Source organism: Astatotilapia calliptera, chromosome 3 (assembly GCF_964374335.1).
Source record: "Astatotilapia calliptera chromosome 3, fAstCal68.1, whole genome shotgun sequence".
Lineage (NCBI taxonomy): Eukaryota > Metazoa > Chordata > Actinopteri > Cichliformes > Cichlidae > Astatotilapia > Astatotilapia calliptera.
The window spans coordinates 3323046-3347271 of record NC_137424.1 but is presented as its reverse complement, the minus strand read 5'-3'; the positions used below and the strand labels follow the sequence as shown (position 1 = coordinate 3347271).

The window sequence follows — 24226 nt, the reverse complement described above, 5'->3', positions numbered from 1 at the left end:
ATTTAGTCAGCCACCGATTGTGCAAGTTCCCCCACCTAAAATGATGACAGAGGTCAGTAATTTGCACCAGAGGTACACTTCAACTGTGAGAGACAGAATGTGAAAAAAAATCCATGAATCCACATGGTAGGATTTGTAAAGAATTTATTGGTAAATCAGGGTGGAAAATAAGTATTTGGTCAATAACAAAAATACAACTCAATACTTTGTAACATAACCTTTGTTGGCAATAATAGAGGTCAAACGTTTACTATAGGTCTTTACCAGGTTTGCACACACAGTAGCTGGTATTTTGGCCCATTCCTCCATGCAGATCTTCTCGAGAGCAGTGATGTTTTGGGGCTGTCGCCGAGCAACACGGACTTTCAACTCCCGCCACAGATTTTCTATGGGGTTGAGGTCTGGAGACTGGCTAGGCCACTCCAGGACTTTTAAATGCTTCTTACGGAGCCACTCCTTTGTTGCCCGGGCGGTGTGTTTTGCATCATTGTCATTTTGGAAGACCCAGCCTCGTTTCATCTTCAAAGTTCTCACTGATGGAAGGAGGTTTTGGCTCAAAATCTCACGATACATGGCCCCATTCATTCTGTCCTTAACACGGATCAGTCGTCCTGTCCCCTTGGCAGAAAAACAGCCCCATAGCATGATGTTTCCACCCCCATGCTTCACAGTAGGTATGGTGTTCTTGGGATGCAACTCAGTATTCTTCTTCCTCCAAACACGACGAGTTGAGTTTATACCAAAAAGTTCTACTTTGGTTTCATCTGACCACATGACATTCTCCCAATCCTCTGCTGTATCATCCATGTGCTCTCTGGCAAACTTCAGACGGGCCTGGACATGCACTGGCTTCAGCAGCGGAACACGTCTGGCACTGCGGGATTTGATTCCCTGCCGTTGTAGTGCGTTACTGATGGTGACCTTTGTTACTTTGGTCCCAGCTCTCTGCAGGTCATTCACCAGGTCCCCCCGTGTGGTTCTGGGATCTTTGCTCACCGGTCTCATGATCATTTTGACCCCACGGTATGAGATCTTGCGTGGAGCCCCAGATCGAGGGAGATTATCAGTGGTCTTGTATGTCTTCCATTTTCTGATGATTGCTCCCACAGTTGATTTTTCCACACCAAGCTGCTTGCCTATTGTAGATTCACTCTTCCCAGTCTGGTGCAGGTCTACAATACTTTTCCTGGTGTCCTTCGAAAGCTCGTTGGTCTTGGCCATGGCGGAGTTTGGAGTCTGACTGTTTGAGGCTGTGGACAGGTGTCTTTTATACAGATGATGAGTTCAAACAGGTGCCATTCATACAGGTAACGACTGGGGGACAGAAAAGCTTCTTACAGAAGACGTTACAGGTCTGTGAGAGCCAGAGATTTTCCTTGTTTGAGGTGACCAAATACTTATTTTCCACCCTAATTTACGAATAAATTCTTTACAAATCCTACCATGTGGATTCATGGATTTTTTTTTCACATTCTGTCTCTCACAGTTGAAGTGTACCTCTGGTGCAAATTACTGACCTCTGTCATCATTTTAGGTGGGGGAACTTGCACAATCGGTGGCTGACTAAATACTTTTTTGCCCCACTGTATATATATACCTATCTATCTACGTGTGTGTGTGTGTGTGTGTGTGTGTGCGTGCGTGTGTATATATATATATATATACACACACACATATATATATATATATATGTGTGTGTATATATATATATATATATATATACACACACACACATATATATATATATATATATGTAGATATAGATGTGTGTGTGTGTGTGTGTGTGTATAACTAGACTTTATGCATAGATGTGTGGCTATATACATGTATGTACAACATATATACAATGTATGTATATATGTTTATGGACAGGCATGCAATGTAGTGACAAGGATTGACAAGAACTAATATTGCATATGAGAAATATTGCACATAGAAACTAACATGGTGTATTGTACGCTGCAGGTAAGGAAGGAAAGTAGCCTTGCAGGGAAGGAAAGACCTGAATCTCTCATGGTTGGGGGTTGGGGGAGGGTGTCTTTGCACAACAAAAGCAGGAGAACAATGGAGCTGAAGACCTGTGAAAATCTCATTGGGGTGCCAAGAGGTGTTAGGGTCGGGGGAATTTACGCAAATTTGCGCAGGGCTAGTAAATCTAGTAGTAGGGACTTGCACCAGGGAAAAAAAGGCTCAGTAATTCTAGTGCTAGTCTCGTGTCTTTTTTGTATTAATTTCCCTGGAACACCCTCTCACAGTCTGTGTCTAAAACCTAAAAGAGAATTATGGATGTGATCAACTGGTCTCTGAATGCTATTGACACCCTTTAACGAGAAGTCTGGGCTCGGGAGAACCCGAATGCCCTGGAGGGTCTTTCCCTGCTGGATACACAATGGACGGGTGGCAGAGGCTCGTGTGCTTGGTGGGACTGTCGATCGAGGACGCTGAAGATATCTACCTATTCAGAACCATGATAACAGGGTTCTTGCTGATCGGAGCTGGCTTGGCCCTGGCTTATCGGAGAATTAAGAGAGCGGAACCGGCGCTTACGACTGCAGTGAATGCTCAGAATAACACCTTTGAGCGTATGTATGTTGGATTATATCAGGAAAGAATCAATTCAGAACAACATCTCTGGGCGGAAGCTGGATTACACCTCGGATCAGTTGGCTGCGGTCGTGAGGTCTCAGAATCTGCTATGTGAGCAAAAAAGAGTGACAAGACCACAGAATCGACGGCTAATAACATCACGGAGAAACTCGCAGCTATTAAGGGGAGATTGAGAGACCAGTGTCGGAGTGTTAAAAACAGCTTGAAATTCTCATGAGTTGTTTGCAAAAGAAAAATTACCATCATAATGCGGCTACCCCTTCGGCGCCAGCTGTGGGCTCAAGGCTGGAGCCGAACAAAAACTACCTGATAACGACTGTGTTGAGTCTGTTCCTTCCCATTCCCCACAAGGCCACCTGGGTTGGCTGGAAGACTGTTTACTTAGCCTGGCGGGGCGAAGGACACTATCTCAGCTGAACTACGGACACGCACACACATACATATACTGATACTGATAAGCACTCACTGACGCATCACCCTCCCTATCCAACGCTTACCTCCCCCATGATGTGGACATCGGGTCAGCTGGAGGCGCAGTCGAAGATTGCAGCGGTCCCATATCAGATGTACACACTGGAACACTTTCCCATGTTGCTTGTCTGTGTTTATTGTGTTATGGTGTGTTGATACCTGTGCATTCCTGTATTATCCTTTTGTGTTGCACATTTCAATGTTTTTTTTTTCCTCGCTACCTGGCCTGACCTGTCTCCCCAATGTGATGTTTGCATTGTATGTACGGTCGGCAAGGTCTGTAATCTCAGTTGTGGGCAAAAGACCTGAAACTGACAAATAAAGGCTATCTCATCATCTCATCTCATCTTAGCTCGGTCATTCTCCACCACCCTTGGGGGCGTCTCCCATTTTGACCTCGGCACTTCCAGGCCATATTCGGCACAGATGTTTCTGTATACTATGCTGGCCACTTGGTTATGGCGTTCCATGTAGCCTGCACCTGGGGTCTTGCCTGGTGTGATAGACCCCAGCCTCTATGGATCTTGTACTCAGAGCTTGTTCTTGTGCTGCCATGATTAGTGCCTCTGTGCTGTCTTTCAGTCCAGCTTTGTCCAGCCACTGGTAGGATTTCTGGATATCAGCCACCTCTTCTATCTGCCGGTGGTACATACCGTGCAGGGGCCTGTCCTTCCATGATGGTTCCTCGCCTTCCTCCACTTTCTTGGGTTTCTGCTGCCTGAGGTATTCACTGAGCACGCTGTCGTGATGTATTCGTGGATGTTCCTTGTCTCATCCTGGACTGTGGTGCTGACACTCACCAGTCCCCGGCCCCCTTCCTTCCGCTTAGCGTACAGCCTCAGGGTGCTGGACTTGGGGTGAAACCTTCCATGCATGGTAAGGAGCTACCTTGTCTTGATGTCAGTGGCTTCTATCTCCTCCTTTGGCCAGCCTATTACCCCAGCAGGGTGCCTGATCACGGGCAGGGCGTAGGTGTTGATGGCCCGGATCTTCTTCTTACCGTTCAGCTGACTCCTCAGGACTCACCTGACCCTCTGCAGGTACTTGGTGGTTGCAGCTTTCCTAGCGGCCTCTTCATGGTTCCCATTCGACTGCAGAATCCCCAGGTACTTGTAATTGTCCTCTATGTCTGCAATGTTGCCTTCTGGTAGTTTGATTCCCTTCCGTTCTGACTACCTTCCCTCTCTTTGTTACCATCCGATTACACTTCTCCAACCCGAACGACATTCCGATGTCATTGCTGTATATCCTGGTGGTGTGGATCAGTGAATCGATGTCTCGTTCACTCTTGGCATACAGCTTGATGTCATCCATGTACAGGAGGTGGCTGACAACTGCTCCGTTCCGTAGTCGGTATCCGTAGCCAGTCTTGTTAATGATCTCACTGAGGGGGTTCAGGCCTATGCAGAACAGCAGTGGGGACAGAGCATCACCTTGGTAGATCCCACACTTGATGGTGACTTGTGCTATGGGCTTGAGGTTGGCCTCCAGTGTTGTCCGCCACATCCCCATTGAGTTCCTGATGAAGGCTCTTAGGGTCCTGTTGATCTTATATAGTTCTAGGTATTCCAGGATCCAGGTGTGGGGCATTGAGTCATAGGCCTTCTTGTATCAATCCAGGCAGTGCACAGGTTGGTCAGTCTGGTCCTGCAGTCTCGGCTGACTGCTTGGTCTGCCAGTACAGGGAGTGCAGAATTATTAGGAAAATGAGTATTTTGTCCATGCATGTTGTCTTACTCCAAGCTGTATAGGCTCGAAAGCCTACTACCAATTAAGCATATTAGGTGATGTGCATCTCTGTAATGAGAAGGGGTGTGGTCTAATGACATCAACACCCTATATCAGGTGTGCATAATTATTAGGCAACGTCCTTTCCTTTGGCAAAATGGGTCAAAAGAAGGACTTGACAGGCTCAGAAAAGTCAAAAATAGTGAGATATCTTGCAGAGGGATGCAGCAGTCTCAAAATTGCAAAGCTTCTAGCGTTTCATTCAAAATAGTCAACAGGGTCGCAAGAAGCGTGTGGAAAAACCAAGGCGCCAAATAACTGCCCATGAACTGAGAAAAGTCAAGCGTGCAGCTGCCAAGATGCCACTTGCCACCAGTTTGGCCATATTTCAGAGCTGCAACATCACTGGAGTGCCCAAAAGCACAAGGTGTGCAATACTCAGAGACATGGCCAAGGTAAGAAAGGCTGAAAGACGACCACCACTGAACAAGACACACAAGCTGAAACGTCAAGACTGGGCCAAGAAATATCTCAAGACTGTTTTTTCTAAGGTTTTATGGACTGATGAAATGAGAGTGAGTCTTGATGGGCCAGATGGATGGGCCCGTGGCTGGATTGGTAAAGGGCAGAGAGCTCCAGTCCGACTCAGATGCCAGCAAGGTGGAGGTGGAGTACTGGTTTGGGCTGGTATCATCAAAGATGAGCTTGTGGGGCCTTTTCGGGTTGAGGATGGAGTCAAGCTCAACTCCCAGTCCTACTTCCAGTTTCTGGAAGACACCTTCTTCAAGCAGTGGTACAGGAAGAAGTCTGCATCCTTCAAGAAAAACATGATTTTCATGCAGGACAATGCTCCATCACACGCATCCAAGTACTCCACAGCGTGGCTGGCAAGAAAGGGTATAAAAGAAGAAAAACTAATGACATGGCCTCCTTGTTCACCTGATCTGAACCCCATTGAGAACCTGTGGTCCATCATCAAATGTGAGATTTACAAGGAGGGAAAACAGTACACCTCTCTGAACAGTGTCTGGGAGGCTGTGGTTGCTGCTGCACGCAATGTTGATGGTGAACGGATCAAAACACTGACAGAATCCATGGATGGCAGGCTTTTGAGTGTCCTTGCAAAGAAAGGTGGCTATATTGGTGGCTGATTTGTTTTTGTTTTGTTTTTGAATGTCAGAAATGTATATTTGTGAATGTGGAGATGTTATATTGGTTTCACTGGTAAAAATAAATAATTGAAATGGGTATATATTTGTTTTTTGTTACGTTGCCTAATAATTCTGCACAGTAATAGTCACCTGCACACACAGATATCCCCCTAAAATAGCTAAACCTAAAAACAAACTAAAAACTACTTCCAAAAACATTCAGCTTTGATATTAATGAGTTTTTTGGGTTCATTGAGAACATGGTTGTTGTTCAATAATAAAATTATTCTTCAAAAATACAACTTGTCTAATAATTCTGCACTCCCTGTATGTGTTATTTTGTGCTGTACTGGCCAAACTAAAGATCTGCTGAAGTGTTGGAAATGATCCAGATGTTTATTTTGGACGATACAGCAGAAGATCAGACATGAAAGTGGAGATAACACAAAAGACCTGCAGCAAAGGTCACAGGTCAGACTGAGCCCTGGATTCAACAATGAGCCAATGATCATCAAGCAGTGACTAAAGCAGAGCCCTGACGTTCTGACATTCATCACACAGTCAGAACAAATGTCTGCTGATGACTTCATCTCATGAAACGACTGATAGATAATAATAATGGATTGGATTTATATAGCGCTTTTCAAGGCACCCAAAGCGCTTTACAATGCCACTATTCATTCACTCTCACATTCATACACTGGTGGAGGCAAGCTACAGTTGTAGCCACAGCTGCCCTGGGGCAGACTGACAGAGGCGAGGCTGCCATATCGCGCCATCAGCCCCTCTGGCCAACACCAGTAGGCGGTAGGGTAAAGTGTCTTGCCCAGGGACACAACGACCAGGACAGAGTCCAGGGATCAAACCGGCGACCTTCCGGTTACAGATGCGCTTCCCAAACTCCTGCGCCACAGATGTCAGTTCATTGATCAGCTGAGCTGCTGATCTTCATCGTCACAGAAACATTCAGCTTGTTTCAATCAGTAAATAACTCCCACTACTCCCAGTTTGAACTGTTCCCACTCAAAATGCTGTGAGAACAATGATCATTGTAGAACTTCACAAACATCACGTGTTGTTTTCCACATGTAAGATCAGCAAACACACAGAAACTTCCTGTTGCCACACACGGCCTCTAAAATCTCTTCCACGCTTTCTGTCTGAAGTCCACTCTCTGTGTCGGATCCACAGGAAACAACAAGATCTTATTAACATGGTTTTCAATGTGTCTCCTTCCAAAAAGTCCAACCAATGAACAAATGTGTGTATTTGTGGAGTCCGAACAAAAGCATGACACATTTCTCTGTTTCTATAAACTGGAGTCAAACACAAACATGAAGAGTTTCACTGACAGACTCCAAAATGCCCCCACAGTGGATCAAAGGGAAATCCTACAGTGTGGCCAGAGACTCTTAATGGCTCCAACATCAACACATCCACAATGTTGGATCCAGTTGTGCCTCACAGAGTTACTAAGACACACCCTCTGCCAGCATCACAACAGCTCCACCTGCTTCACCTGCCTCCTCAGCATCTGTACACCTGAAGAGAAAAGAAAGGCTCCAACAGCTCAAATCTACAGAGGATTCATGAAGTTTCATCCAACAATAACATGTTTGCCTTCCACACTTCTATTATTCATGATCACAAACACAAAGAACTTGTGCAGCCCTGATATCAGCCCTAATATATGAGTGTGTTTGCCCAAAGACTGAAACAGCATCAACATGACAGCTGTAAGAAATCTTCTCTCAGCCTTGTTTGGCAGAAGATCCCTGCAACAAAGATTGTAGCTGAAAGATGACGTGTGTAAAGTTTGCTCTGTGGGAGGGTCGAGGCTGTTTTTAGACCTTTGATAGTTTCCAATCCAGTTCTGACAGACAGGAATAAAAACAACATCATTAAGATCAGATCATGGAGCTGTTTGCTGCCTTGTTTCTATATTCACATTACAAGACTTTACTACAATAAAGATGCTAACATGTATCTATAGCAACAACATCATTGAATCTGTAACAACTGGAGCCAAACCAGTGGCTCTGCTGGGATCACTGGTGAGCCAACACTTCCTTGTTGATGCAGATTTCAGGGCTTCCTTTTGCTCCTCCGTTATAACTGTTCTCTCTTCTCAACACATGATGACACAAAGGAATCAGCAGTGACAAAGATGATGCTGAAGAGAAGCACACACTTCACACATATAACAGACCAGTGCAGTTACACACACCTCTGCTCGACATCAGGCCTCAAACAAAGACACAAAACACTAACTTGACTCTAAACAGAAGAAACGAGCAGCTGTTTCTGTTCTGTGCTTATTTATATTTGACACACATGCTTCTCTTTGTGCAAACACACATCGCACTATAAGGTAACCTCGCACACAATGATTGGACAGCACAGTGATGATGCTGGGAGATCCTATACGCAGCAACACAGAAACACTGAGAACTTTAAACAGTGATTATATTGAGATCAGCAGCCAACCCAGTCTAGATAAAGGCGAGCAGCTGGGACCGCTGCTGCACCACAAACAGGTTTCAGTGTTTCCATGTGTGTGTGTGATGTCTTTACTTATACTGGTCAATAGACTTTAGTCAACACATGATTGAAAGGTGTTACACATGAAATAAAAACAGTGTTTGTTCCTCTGAAGCAGCTGCATTATAACCAATCTGCTCCTTTGTGGCCGTTTAAAACAGCCTTAAATAACTGTTGTTATATTTGTTGCAGCTTCTGCTCCTCTTGGACAGACGACTCTGGAAAAGACGTTTTTGAATTTCAGCTTTTAACTGGATAAATATCGGATATATAAACGTCTGCAACAAACTGACTCCAGCTTCTACCTCATGATAGGAATGTTTTTGTGGCTCAAGATGACCTGATATCTTTCATGATGGAGACATTTGACACATGTTTCACATATTATAGACCAACAAGTTCTTCATAGCAGTTTAAATACAGGAGTCACTTTTGGGCCCAGCAGATAAAACAGAGCCAATATTCCCTTCTTTGTTTAAGTGACGTGTGTCACAGATGTGACCTAGTAAAGTGTAGCTGAACATTAGTAACGTTATTAACACTCTCAGCTGGTCCTTGTTCCAGACCTGAAGATCCTCTTCTTTCATTCAGCAGCAGCTTCAGGTCTCTGATGGTCCAGGGCTTGTTGTTGGGAAACAGCCCTGCTGGGATGATGGTGTCCTCACAGAAACAGTCAGTGATGCTGTTGATCTCCATCACAGAGCACGTCCCAGTCTGCAGGCTCAGTCCTGCAGGGCCTCGCTGGCTTCCTGACTCCACCCAGTCAACAACAGGAAGTGTTTGAAGTGCAGGAACAAACTGAGGCTGTGGTCAAACAGGAGTTTTGATCTCCTCGCTCTGACTCTCACTGCGGCCCCGCTGCTGTGTCAACATGTGTTTGTGCTAAACAATGATGGAAAGTGTTAGAAATGACTTGTTGGCCTCTGATCTGTCACAAACAGCTGAAACGTGTCTCTCATGAGTCACATGAAGGTTTTTGACAGAAAGGACAAAAAGTAGCTGCAGTCAGTTTGTGTCATTTTTATATTTATTCATCTGGGAGAAAAATCTGAGGGACATTAAAATGTGTTTTCAACAGAGACAAGAACATGAATATAACAGAACATGTTTCAAGTAAACAGCTGGACTGATCAGGTCCAAACACAGAGTGATAAACTTGTCAAACAGCTGTCATATCTTTATATAGAAGCTCTTTATAAATGCTGCTCACTGCAGTCTGTTTACTAATAATGTCAAAGTGTTAGAAACACAGAAACATCAGAATGGTCTTTGTTCACAGAAACCTGTCTGGGATCCTTTGTTGTTCTTTTGATGCAGAGTTACATTATAAATATAAAGAGTTATTTCAGAGTCTCATCAGTTTTCCTGCAGGTCTTTATTTAACACATCAGCAGGGCTGAAGCTCTCATGTTAAACACACACTGATCTATGGACACGTTCATGTGTTTCTAACACAACCAGGCTGTTATCAGCCTGCACTAACATGATGTCACACACACTGAATGTAACAGTGACAGTTTACATCATCACACAATCAGCTGTGATTGTTTCACTGTCATCAAACTAGTCAACAGGAAGTAGAATCAATAGAAACCAATCATTGACTGACAGCATGTCTGATGGAAATAAGTGCAGATTATGTATGAAGTATAACTGCACACAATAACTGCACAATAATATGTTACAATAAGGACTTAACAGCGCCCTCTGCTGAGTGTTTCACACTGAGAGCAGCTTTCCTCTGAATTCAGTGAGGTTATGACTGAAATTATTGGTGTAGTCGGTTTTATAAAGACCAGACCAGTAAAAACAAGAGTGTCTCTGCTGTCTGTGAGGAGATGGAGCCGAACATCAAGCTGTGCTGTTTTACAGTGAAGCCAGGCGGCTGTCACCAGGAAAAGTCTTGTCCTGAGTTTTTGAGCTCAGAGAGCAGATCAGATGTTTTTGGAGCAGGAGCACAAGTATGAAGTCACAGAGTTAGTGATGAGAGCTTCCTGGCAAAACTGGCCTACCTGAGTGACATATTTGGAAATGAAGTAAATCTACAGCTTCAAGGGAAAGATAAAAACCTCCCTCAGGTCACAAGATCAGCTCTGTCACTGAAAGCTTGCAGTGTGGGGCAGGAGACTCGATGAAGGAGACACAGATTCATTGGAGAACCTGCATGAATTTGTTGACACTACTGACGATGATGCCACCTCAGTGACTCCATATATCAAGCAGCATATTTCATCACTGATGGGATACTTTTAAAAGGACTTCCATGAAAACAGTTCCCAGCATGACCAGCTCCAATTGGTTTCAGCTTTGCAGAGCAGAACCAGTTCATTGACGTCTGACTCCACACTGAGACTGCAGTTCACATCACAGACACTGAGTGGATTCTGGCTGAGTGTAGAGAAGCAGTATCCACTCTGAGGGCAGCAGGCTCTGGGCGTTCTTCTTCCTTTAAAAGCTTCTACTCTGGTATTATCAGTTCTTATGAGGGTAATGCAAGGACTCTGTTTTCAGTTTTCAACAAACTAATTCAACCCCCCAACGCTTTACCACCGCACTTCTATTCCTCTGAAACATGCAACTCCTTGATGCTGTTCTGGACTACGAAAATCAATAACATCCACCAGCAACTCAGATCAAATGTTGTGTCTACGCCCTCCCCAGAACCTTCTCTCCTTTTTGAGCCGTTTTCCACTTTTCATCTTCCTGATTTATCTGATATTTCCGAGTTAATATGTAAATCAAAGCCTGCCACATGTCATCTTGACCCCATGCCCACGGGGCTTTTCGCTCATGTCACAGTACCGAAACTGCTCTACTTAAAGTCACTAACGATCTTTTAATCGGAGCTGACTCTGGTCTTCTCACCATTCTCGTCCTTTTAGATCTGAGCTCAGCCTTTGACACCATTTCTCACTCTGTCCTTCTAAGCAGACTTTCCTCTCTCGGCATCTCTGACACACCCCTCGCCTGGTTTCAATCATATCTCCTCGACCGTTCCCAGTTTATTCAACTAAGATCATTTCGCTCTCGTCTATTCCCCGTCACCTCTGGTGTACCCCAAGGCTCAGTTTTAGGCCCTCTTCTCTTTATAATATACATCCTCCCTCTAGGTACCATCTTCCGCAAATTTGATCTTCAGTTTCACTGTTTTGCTGATGACACCCAGTTATATCTCTCTTGCAAACCTGATTCCTCCCTCCCACCTTCTTCCCGTACAGAATGTCTATCCGAGTTAAAATCCTGGTTTACCTCTAATTTTCTAAAGCTCAATGAGGATAAAACTGAGATCCTCCTTATTGGCACCAAATCCAACCTTTTGAAGGCAAACCATTCCTCACTCACTATCAATAACTCCACAGTTTTCCCTTCTCCTCAGGTTAAGAGCCTTGGTGTCATCTTAGACAGTACACTTTCTTATAAATCACACATCAATAACCTCATCCGTTCTGCCTACTTCCATCTACGTAACATTAACAGATTGCTTCCTTCTCTTTCCACCCAGTCTACGTCCATTCTTGTACATAGTCTTGTTACCTCCCGTATTGACTACTGCAATTCTCTTCTGCATGGTCTCCCCCAAAAATCCCTCCATAAGCTTCAACTGGTTCAGAACGCTGCTGCTCGTATTATCACCAGAACCCCCTCCTACCAGCACATCACCCCTGTTCTTCAGGAACTTCACTGGCTCCCTGTGAAATTCCGGATAATTTTCAAACTTTCTCTGCTCACCTTCAAGGCCATTCATAACCTCGCTCCTTCTTACCTTTCTGACCTGTTAACCACCACTTGTTCTGCCCGTTCACTTCGTTCCTCTTCTTCTGTCCAGCTTACTGTACCCTCCTTCCGCCTCACCACCATGGGAAGCAGAGCTTTCAGCTGCTCTGCTCCCAGGCTGTGGAATTCCCTGCCCCCTGAAATAAGAAATATTGGTTCTCTCCCCCAGTTTAAATCCCAACTCAAAACTCATCTGTTCAAATCTGTATATTCACTGTGAATCCACTGTTTGTTCATTTTATCTTGTGCTTTTATTTTATTGTTCTTATTCTGCCATTGTTTTACCAAGTGCTTTATCCTATTGTAAAGTGTCCTTGGGTGACTTGAAAGGCGCTCATAAATAAAGTTTATTATTATTATTATTATTTAGTCTCATCTTTGTGAGGCTTCTCTGCTGCTGCTGCAGACCAAGTCCAGGTCCCAGCTAAACACTGAGCAGGAGCTGCAGGATCCTGCTTCAAAGCTGCTTTGAAAAGCTGTGCACTGCAAAACGTGCTCGTCGGAGCCATTAATGCTGACTTTGTTATTTTGATCAAAGAAAGAAATCAGCACAAACTGTTTGATTCGTTTTTGTTTTGTAGGTTAAAGTGTTTCATATATTGTGCTCCTGAGTTAATGTTGCTGATCAGTTTGAATTCATTTTGATTGTTTATGGAGTTTATTTCATTTTATTTTTCAGTATCAAACGGTTCAAATGTTTATAGTTTTAGTAAGGATTTAATTTATTTTTTATTGAAGGTAAATTGTTGCACTTTACATTGTTTGTTTCCATCTAAAAGTGTTACATTGTTTCTCTTCCAAACTAAAAAGTGTTTCTGCTGCAGCTTCCTTTCACTCTTTATCATTTTCCAGTCAGTGAAAGTCTTTTTGTGTCCTCCTAAAATCCACCGTGCTCACAGTGAACACTCGTATGCTGTTGTGCTGTCACAGACTGTTATCAGCCGTGTAGCCGCTCATACCTCATTTATTCTTCTTGTTCTACCGTCAGACCCAGGCGCACAGCTTTGGTTGAAGTTCTTATGTTTGATTTCATAACAGCTCTTCAGACATCCACTCTTTATAACTTTATAAGTATTTTTGACAAAGCCATCTTCTTTTACTCATCCACTCAGCAAGTGCAAGCGCCCAAGACAGTAACCTATCAACCCGCACACCCACATAGCTTGTTCTTCTTTGTCGTTTTATTGGCAGTTGGTGGTGCATTACCGCCAACAGCTGGCTGGGAGAGTGCACCAGCATGATGCTAACCTGCATAGCTGCGTGTCGCGCCAGTTCAAAAGTCAGCCACGGCAGCCGGCAGGAAGAAACTATCCAACTACACGGTAAATGAGAAACTGCTTTGTGATCCGGACAAAATCCTCTTGGGGTCTGGATTTGGACCAGAGTCCAGGAGTTGGGCACCCCTGTTATAGTACCATATCACCCTATTAGAGCACTTTGCTCTCACACTGCAGGCCTACTTGTTGTTCCTAGAGTATTTAACCCTTGGATGCACAACCTACCAATACCTACACTCTTCCACGAGTGGGGTCAAAAATGACCCCAAATAGAAACAATGCATTTTGCTATAAACTCTGTTGTTATTCTTCAAAATCTTTAATACGAAGAGTTGTAATATTTTCATGTTTGAGGTATTTCTCATAAAACATGATTGTGACATGAGGCCCTTTGCATTTTTATTTATTTTTTCATTAATTTTAAGAAATCGCAGTTTTTGTATCACTTCTGTATGCTCGCTCGACATATACTGCAGAAGCTGGGTCTTCCCTCTGAAAGGCACAAGTTGTTCATCCACTGTAACACAATCACTGTGGATGAATTTCTGCCTGCAGTTGACCAGGAACAGGCCCCATATGTAGCAGAAAGCTGCCATGTGGTTTGTTTTCATTCGGTAGGCTCTGATCCTCTTGTCCTCAAAGTGCAAGAAACGACGAAATCTTTAAATCTTTGAATTGACATAGTGGCCTTGTACAATGGGTTATGCAGAGGACTCCCAAAAAACACACCGACTGGTACATCCCAGTTCTTCTCACTTCCTGCAAGAATGGTCAATCAAATGAAGGCCAGGAGCTTATGTTTGATTACATTTTTCCACTCTTTCCCCTGTCTGTGGCTACTCTTCGTGCCTCCATGTTTGTGTATGACAGCACCTCTTCTATTAAATTATCAGACATGAACATCTTCCATGCATTTACTGGGGAGAAAGTACTAAACCCAGGTGCAAGCCCTGGCCGACTAATTCAGAATATTGTGGCTAGAGCAGTAAGAGGGGCTTATTCTGTTAGACTCAATATTTATTTCCTCTTCAGAGGACTCCTCTGTATCTGACAGGCCTTGTTCAGTGTGTGTGTGGGGGGGGGGGGGGAGGCAATAGTCTGGGTCCTCTATATCTTAGATGTCAGATTCTGAGTCAATGCCTCCAATGGGCTCTTCATCCCATCCGGGGATCCAGGGATCCTAGCTGGCCTCATAGCAGCCGTGTTACTTTAGATAACAAAAGCGGAGCACAGCAAACACCGGAGCCCAAGAAAACAGCCCAAACACAGGGCAGTTCAGGGGGCCGACTATGCGGACGGCAACGGCGGCGGGGAAACAGTTCAGGGGGCCGACCGCGTGGAAGGCAATGGCGGCGGCGAAGGAGACGACGGAGCAGTTCAGGGGGCCGGCTGCGTGGAAGGCAGCGGCGGCTCTTAAGTGTCAGGCGTGCTGGCCGAGGCTCAGTGGGCACAGGACCAGGCGAGGCAGGACCAGACGGGTATGAAGGCTCGGAGGAGGCTGGACCAGACGTGGCTGACGAAGCCGAAGCAGAAGCTGGACCAGGCGACACTGAAGCTGATGACGCTGGTGGAGCAGCAGGAGGTTGAATGGGCCACTCGGACCCTCCAGCGGAGCAGCAGGACGCTGAACGGGCCACTCGGACCCTCCAGCGGAGACAGGAGGCTGAACGGGCCCCTCGGACCCTCCAGCGGAGACGAGGAGGTGCTGGCTGAGCTCACTGAAACCCCCAGCAGACGAGGTAGATGGCGGCGCGGGAGCCGTGGAGTGCTGGATGAGCTCATCCGAGCTTCCAGCAGGAGCTGATGTAGAGCCAGAGAGAATTGGGACCCCGGGCTCAACATTAAGCTGGCTAGAAAACTGCACTGCTACAGGGAACTGGGCCAAAGGTTCAGGTGCGAGCTGAGCTGATGGACACACGGGGACCTGAGCTGCTGGACACACGGGGACCTGAGCTGCTGGACACACGGGGACCTGAGCTGCTAATGGTGGAGAAGTAAATGACTGCACAGGGGACTGAACTGATGTCTGTAGTAACGGTGGTGGTGAGAGTGGAGTAGGTGGTGGAGTTAATGACTTCACAGCGGAATGAACTAGAGGTAGTGACGGTTGTGGTGCTGGTGGTTGAGTGGATGACTGTGCTAAGGGAGGCTGCACTGGGGAAAGCTGAGCTGCAGGGGACTGAACTGGAGACTGCAGTGACGGTTGTGGTGGAAGTGTAACGGGTGGAGGAGCGGCTGAATTGGCTGCGGGTTGGATGGCTAATGGCTCAGCTGCAGAGTGTCTTAATGGCAGGGCTATAGGTTGAATGACTGACTGAGTAGCAGCCTGAATGGCTGAGTGTAGTGATGGTTGTGGCGGAAGAGAAACAGGTGGTAGTGTGGAAGATGGAGCTAAGGGTGACTGAGCGGCAGACCGAACTGATGACTGAAGCGATGGTAGAGGTGAAAATGGAGCTTGTGGTGGAGTTAATGGCTGTGCTAGCGGGGACACAGGAGACGCAGCTTGTAGCTGGGCAGCTAAGAGAGCTTCAGGAGGCTGGGCAGCTGATAAACTGTTCACATTACCATCCGTAGCACAAAACACAACCCCTGAACGAATAGTCCCACGGTTCGACACAGAAAAAGAGTCCTTACTCACCACAGCCAGCGATGTACAAGTCCGAACGTCCGGCTGTGGGGTGGCGCGCTGGCGGCGTGATCGTTGTTTCTTCCATGCAGACGGCTCCGAAGGGCCGAGCAAAACCACATCCGGCCGGTGTGGCTGACGTGGCTGCTCCAGGGTGGCTTTTGTCTGTTGCTGCTGGGCCAAGTCAGATTTTTTCCGAGCTCGCGCCACCTCAAATTGGCCAATAAGTCCACACATCCTCTGACCTGGCGGAGATGGGAATTTCCTCCGAGGATTGCTTCGATAGCATTTATTCCCACAATCTTTGCCCGTGTATTTGAAGTGTGGGTTATCCACTCGACTAGGCGTTGGACACGTATCAGATCGCTCTCCCCGGGTAAGTCTGCTGGGTCCATGTTGTGGTCACGTCGTACTGTCATGAAACGCTGTGTGGCAGGCAGGGATTGGACCCAAACGCAAACTCACGGGGATAGAACTTGAACTCAAAAGCACAGCTTTATTGCTGGAAAACAGAACACTAGTGATGGGACGTTCTGTATCGAGGCTTCGGAGCGTGTGTCGAGTGATGGAGGGGGCATTTCCGCGAAGCGCGTATCGAGGCTTGCTTCATTTCAAATCAAATCAAATCAAATCACTTTTATTGTCACATCGCATGTGCCGGCACACTGGCACAGCACATGCGAGTGAAATTCTTGTGTGCGAGCCCCACAAGCAACAGAAATGTGCAAACACAACAACACAAACGAGCAAATACAAGAATGGCTACATCTGAAACTAATAAATATATGTACAATATATAATAGTGTATGCATTTCTGGATGTGTATACTAAATATTATCCTACGTGTGTGTGTGTGTGTGTGTGTGTGTGTGTGTGTGTGTGTGTGTGTGTGTGTGTGTGTGTGTGTGTGTGTGTGTATACACATTTTACAAATTAAATAGTAAAAAAAATAAATAAATAAATAAAATATATAAAAATATACAGAGTTGAATATGTGCAAAACAAGTGGCATTTATATACAGTGTGGAGTGCATAATGTTGAAGTTCCAGTAGTGAAGCTGAGGTGTCTATGAAGTGTTCAGCAGTCTGATGGCCTGATGGAAAAAGCTGTCTCTCAGTCTGCTGGTACGGGACCGGATGCTGCAGAACCTCCTTCCTGATGGAAGTAGTCTGAACAGTTTATGGCTGGGGTGACTGGAGTCCTTGATGATCCTCCCCGCTTTCCTCAGGCAGCGCTTCCTGTAGATGTCTTGGAGGGAGGGAAGCTCACCTCCAATTATCCGTTCAGAGCACCGCACTACTCGCTGGAGAGCTTTGCAGTTGTAGGCGGTGCTGTTGCCATACCAGGTGGTGATGCATCCAGTGAGGATGCTCTCAATGGCACAGTGATAGAAGGTCCTGAGGATGCGGGGGCTCATGCCGAATCTTTTCAGTCTCCTGAGAAAGAAGAGGCGCTGCTGCGTCTTCTTCACTGTTTTGTTCATGTGTACTGACCACGTAAGATCCTCAGCCAGATGTACTCCAAGGAACCGGAAGCTGCTCACTTTCTCCACAGCAGCGCCGTTGATGGTGATGGGGGTGTGTACTTCTCTGCACCTCCGGAAGTCCACTATCAACTCCTTTGTCTTTGCGACGTTGAGGGTGAGATGGTTGTCTTGACACCAGTGGGTCAGGGCGCTGACCTCCTCCCTGTAAGCCGTCTCATCACCGTTGGTGATAAGACCCACCACTGTAGTGTCGTCCGCAAACTTCACAATGATGTTGGAGTTGTTAGTGGCTGTGCAGTCGTAGGTGTAGAGTGAGTACAGGAGAGGGCTCAGTACACACCCCTGTGGAGCACCAGTGTTCAGTGTGATGGGGGATGAGGTGATGCTGCCCAGTCTGACCACATGGCGTCTGTCAGACAGGAAGCTAAGGATCCAGCTGCAGAGGGAGCTGCTCAGTCCTAGATCCTGCAGTTTTCTGTCCAGCTTCGAGGGAACGATGGTATTGAATGCTGAGCTGTAATCTACAAACAGCATTCTCACATACGTGTCTCTCTTCTCCAGGTGTGACAGGGCAGTGTGTAGTGTCAGGGCTATGGCATCATCAGTGGACCTGTTGTGGCGGTATGCAAACTGTAGAGGGTCCAGTGAGTCGGGTAGTGCAGAGCGGATGAAGTCCCTGACCAGCTTCTCGAAGCATTTGCTCACGATGGGGGTCAGGGCTACAGGTCGCCAGTCGTTCAATGAGGAGATGGTGGAGGATTTGGGTACAGGGACGATGGTGGCCATTTTGAAGCAGGCTGGGACTACAGACAGAGAGAGGGAAAGGTTGAAGATGTGTGTGAACACTCCAGCCAGCTGAGCCGCGCATGACTTGAGGACCCGGCCGGGAATCCCGTCCGGACCAGTAGCTTTGCGCGCGTTCACCTTCCTGAAGCACTTCCGCACATCCTCCTTAGACACAGTGTGCGCACTGACGTCATCCACGGTGCGCACACTGTCCGGTCTCATGGTGTTCGCTGTGTCGAATCTGGCATAGAATACGTTTAGATCCTCACACAGAGAGGCCGTGGTCTGCGGTGTGCTGGTTTTCCCTCTAAAGTCTGTGATCGTGTTTAGTCCCTGCCACATACTCCGAGGGTTGTCAAACTGTTGCTCCACCCTGTCCCTGTACTCACGTTTGGCTGCTTTGATCGTCTTCCGGAGTTGGTAATGTGCGTGTTTGTAGTCCGATGTGTTCGCGGAGGCAAAGGCGGTGTTCCGTGCCGCCAGTGCCGCGCGAACATCTCCGTTAATCCAGGGTTTTTGATTTGGGAAGGATTTAACTGTTCTGGATGGGACGACATCTTCCACGCATTTCCTGATAAATCCACAGACTGAGTCTGTGTATTCATCAATGTCTTTTGCGGCTACGTGAAACATTTCCCAGTCCACGTGATCAAAACAGTCCCGCAGCGCAGACTCCGATTGGTCCGTCCAACAGTGCACCGCCCTCCGGGTTGGAGCTTCCTGTTTCAGCTTCTGCCTGTAGGCGGGCAGGAGCAGGATGGAGCAGTGATCTGATTGGCCGAATTGGGCGCGGGGGAGGGCTTCATTTATGGGAGGAGCTGAAAATGATGACGTCCGAAGCCTCGCTGCCCGGCTGTACCACGTGACTGGTTCAGGAAGCGGTTCGAACTTTGTCGCAAATAATCATTTTCCATACTGCCAGCATAAATATATACAGTATACTGCCATCACTACAATATAGATGTTTTACACACTCCTTTTGTTGTTGACATTTACAGGCTGTGTGCAAAATGCCACACTCTTCAAATTCATGCCAGCTATTATTTTTATGTCCAGTAGGTGTCCTGCTAGAGCAAATGAAGCTTCATGAAGCTTCGCGTTGGGGTGAACCAATAGGGCTTTGGAGTTGACGTCACGCCGCAATGCATTGTGGGAGCGCGGCACCATTTTCGGGGTCTACGAATCAAATCAAACACACTGTGTTGGAACGACGATTACAAGATGCTTAAAAGCAGCTTAATAGAGAATGGACTGTATAGAGACCGATTGCGTCCAGAGGCGAAGCGGCGGTACTTGCAGAAAATAGCGTGCATTGGAAATGTGGACCCATATGAAAAACGGCCGTGGAGTAGAAACGCTGAAGACCAACCGCTATTGACATAGCCTGATATATTTCATACCTTATCTGTGGAATCAGCGCGTACAAGTCGTCATTCAAACAAAGGTAAGTCAGTTCGAGTACTGCGAGTGAAATGCGTTTGATTTCCCTGCAAACATTCAGATTAGTGCAGCATAACTTCATTCATGAGGGGAAATTACAGTGAGAACGTGTGGAGGCTGTTAGGTGGATAACATAGTGAGTTCAGTGCATTGATGAGACACTGTCCTGAAGGATTTAGTTATTCTCTATGGTTAAAGAAATTGCAATGATTTATTAATGTTTATTATAAATAATCCTAATTATACATCTTGCTTCCATGTTTGTATCCTGTGTCACTAAAAATACATTTTATTTTAGTTTTATACATTGATTAATGACCTGCAGAATCTCCTTATCATATTAAGTGATTCATAATTGTCACTTTATGCTTTCTCCATCTCTAAAGTGATGACATCCTTGCATTACATACTTTAGGTTCATTTTCTGCAGGCAGGTTTCTGACAGAGAACAGGCAGATTTAGACTATAACATGCAGCGTTCTATAGATGGACACATAAAGAAATGAAAAATGACATGTATGTGCTAACTTTCTAAACACTTTGTTACATTTATGATAAAGTAGATAAAACACATTTGTGTCGGCCTTGGCTCATAGTTCTTGTCTTTAAATGAACTTTGTCTGTGTGTGTTTCAGGTGCTGCACTCTCAAAGACTGAATGAACCAGCATTGCAGCCATGGGTCACTGTGAGCATCACAGGGAAGGTTGAAGTCGCCCGCTGCACCTGTAAGGCCGGAGTCGCAGAGACCTGCATCCATGTCGTTGCTCTTCTGTCTAAAGTAGACGGAACAGTGTTGATCTGTGGCACAAGGACTGTTACAGATGAACCTGCATACTGGGTTTTGCCTGGTAATATGACCAAGATACAGCCAGAGGTTGGCCATAAGATAGACGACTTCTCTTCAGCTGCCCAAAAAAAGGCTCTTGATCAAAACATACACAGACCATCTGTAGTGACAGGGAAAAGGAGGCGTCCTCAAAACAGAAAAACCCCACCTGCTACTGTGGAGGAGTTGTCACTGCTATAATGCCATGATGTTTGATCTAGGGGTCTAGATGTATGCCTGTAGTGCACTGCTGTGTAAATAATTTGCATTTACTGAATATCTACTGACTGAGTCCCGCTGTTCAAATGTTGAATAAAGAAACAAACTAATTTTTGCCTCTTTTTTTATTAAAACCACTTTATAGAACATCACATCAGTTACAGTGATGATGTCATTTATTGTTTACAAATGACAAAATGTTTACACCAAATCATGAGTGTTTACATGATATCACCCACTACTAACATTACTTTATTTACTGTATCTTTTGAAAAACTAACAGCACAAGACTTAAGAACATTTAACAGGAGCAGGTTTCATTCTTCTCTGGTTTTATTATCACACTGTTCACCAAACGCAGCAAACCTTCACCATCTTATCCAGAAGGGTCACCTCTTCACCCTCACATGGAAGAAGTAATCTGATTGGCATGGTGGTATGTTTGAAGCAGGTCCCTTGTGTAGCGCTGGAACTCAGTCATGATGTTTCATCCATTTCATCGGCTGGTTTGCTGCAATAATGCCAAATAATTAGCAACTCTATAAATAGAAGGTAGTTCTGCAAAATCACTCAGTAGGATGTTTGTTCTAATTTGCTATGAGCTCAGAGCGCATAGAAAATAAAACTAATAGGCTATAAAGAGTGATATGAACATATTTAGAACTTACCGGAATGAAAATGTCTGGAGCACCAACAGATATTTGGAGATGGAAGAGAACTGCACGTCAGCTCGTCTCACAGCTGCTATCCAGGCTAGACGCCTTCGTTTGGTAACATCGATACACGAGCTGCTCATGTTGCTTCCAGGTTGGGAAAGAATGAAAAGATTATCCATTTTCAACCTTATTCTCTTGCCGGTCGTGCGATCGAACATTGCAGCCGACCACACAGCAAGAACGAACCGTGGCTGTTGTGTGTGCCTTCGCTCCCTTTTCACTTGAGCTAGACCCCCAAAATGGCGGATCGGGCCAAAATCCTTTCCACGCCCACCCCCGTGACATCACGCTCCAAAGCCCTATTGCAAAGCAGGACAAGCAAAGCAGGACACATTCACATAAGACACAGACCTTCAAAGTAAAACAGGAAGGATCACACAGAGCCGCGAACTTGACACAGTGGAGACAGCAACTAAGAAACACAGAGACATAAACCATAAGGCAGAGGACTCTAAGAACCGAGAGACACAGAGGGGAACTCAAACATGCAAACACAGACTTACACAGAACAGAGGGGACACAGAGCAACATGAAGGGCAAGGGATCGAAACTAGAAACCATAGAATAACTCACACAAGTACAAAAATACAAACATCACAAAGAACTAAAAACGCTGGGTCAGGAGCCCCAGGACCGTGACAGGTGTTCCTCCACCGCAAAAGAAGCGTGTATTCTCTGAATTTCCGGGAATGCTCATATTTTGACAGCGAATGCACACCTGCGGACCACTTATGTGCAGCCCTGACTATAAATCATGTACGTTACTGTGCAAAAATTAATTCTTGATCCATCAGAAGAGTAAGTGGAACAGTCAGAGTTGCTAAGAATGAAAGTTTCATAGAAGATTCCATAGGAACTGCTTGGAGTCATTTTTAACCCCACTTGTGGAAGAGTGGGGTAGTGATACAAAAACTGCATTTTTTTAATTAATGAAAAAATAAATAAAAATGCAAATGGCCTCATGTTACAAACATATTTTATGAGGAATACCTGGAATATGAATATATTACAACTTTGCATTTTAAAGATTTTGGAGAAAAACAACCCCTGGGGTCATTTTTGACCCCACGTGTGCATCTAAGGGTTAAAGTAGAATGGGAGGCAGAGCCTTCAGTTTTCAGGCCCCTCTTCTGTGGAACCAGCTTCCAGTTTGGATTCAGGAGACAGACACTATCTCTACTTTCAAGATTAGGCTTCAAACTTTCCTTTTTGCTAAAGCATATAGTTAGGGCTGGACCAGGTGACCCTGAATCCTCCCTTAGTTACACTCAAAGAAATCTGTTGTTGTGGGCGTAGTTGTCTGCTGCTGAAAACTCCAGTGATTTTCCTGCAGTTTGACATCTAATGTGATCTTGTGAACTTCGTGAGTCCAGGTAACTAACCACTCTGACTAGATTGTATCCTGTCATCTCAACAAGAACAAGAATTAAGTGTCTGAATTTCATGCAGATGCTACATGATTTAATTATGTTCACCACAGAAACATGAAATTATTTAGTTCAAATCACAAGTTTGAATCTTGTACATGTAACAACCACCCAATAGGTGTAGGCTGCTGGGGGACTCCCATGATGCACTGGGTGTTTCTTCTTCACTCACTATGTGTTAATACACCTCTACGTGTTTAATCACGAGTTATTATTCATATCTGGCTCCTCCACAGCACGTCTTTGATGTCACACAGTGGATATTTGTGTTTTTATGTTTTATCAATCTGTGTATTGGTACATAGTGTTGATTTTATTTGCATGATTTTATTGTGATATTTATATTGCATGTTTGTTTATTGATATTTATACGGCATGGTTTTATCCTTATTTTTATATTATGTGTGTTAATGTTGTACCATGTTCCTTTAATCCACTGTGGACTAAACAGACAATTGTAGGCACCTGTGAGGTGGGGGCGTTCCCCAAGGTGGCCTATCAGCCGCCAGGTTGACCTGTTAAAGGGGATAGTGAGCGCAGAGACAAAGAGAGGAGTGACGCACGAAAGGTGAGCAGGAGAAAAAGGAACGCGTGCAAGCGTGTGTGGAAGGAACTGCTGCCTGACTGTGCCGCAAGTCGTTCGGCGATCCAGTCCCAACGCAGGAACAGCAACAGTGGGTGGCAATGGCTGCAATGCACAACAGGGCAGGGATGCCCTTCTGCCTGAATCTGACGGTGAGACGAGGGAGGCCGTGTTCAGGTGTGGAGTGGGGCGGGACTGTGCGGCGACGCGCTGTCAGGAGGAGACAGGTCTGCGATAGGAGCCTCCTCCCTGGTCTGCTGCTGACGAGTTTTACCATACTGGAAGAGAAGTTCCTCTCCTGTCTCTTTCATATAAGGACCACTCGCCCATGTGTGGCTGGACTGTGGGATTATGGGACTGTGGGAGGGTAATTTTAGCATATGGGAAACATGTTTTAGCCTTGTTTTAATAGTGTATAGTTATTTCTGCCCGCAGGGTTTTTAGTGGGTTGCAACAATATTTTTATTGTATATGGGGAATTTTATCTTGTATTTGTGACTCTGGCTGTGGTTTTTTTATGGAAATAAATGGTGTTTTAAGCCAGTTTAGTTTCTGTGCCCTGAGCG

General features: G+C 45.5%; 1 long non-coding RNA gene across 1 annotated transcript; it reads right to left on the bottom strand.

The window, feature by feature from the left end:
• Positions 1–21234: 21234 nt before the first annotated feature.
• LOC145424009 (uncharacterized) lies at positions 21235–21949 on the bottom strand. Its single transcript, XR_013904963.1, has 2 exons — positions 21603–21949; positions 21235–21445 (listed from the first exon to the last, which is right to left on the bottom strand). It is a non-coding gene; the product is annotated as an uncharacterized LOC145424009 (long non-coding RNA).
• Positions 21950–24226: the final 2277 nt, after the last annotated feature.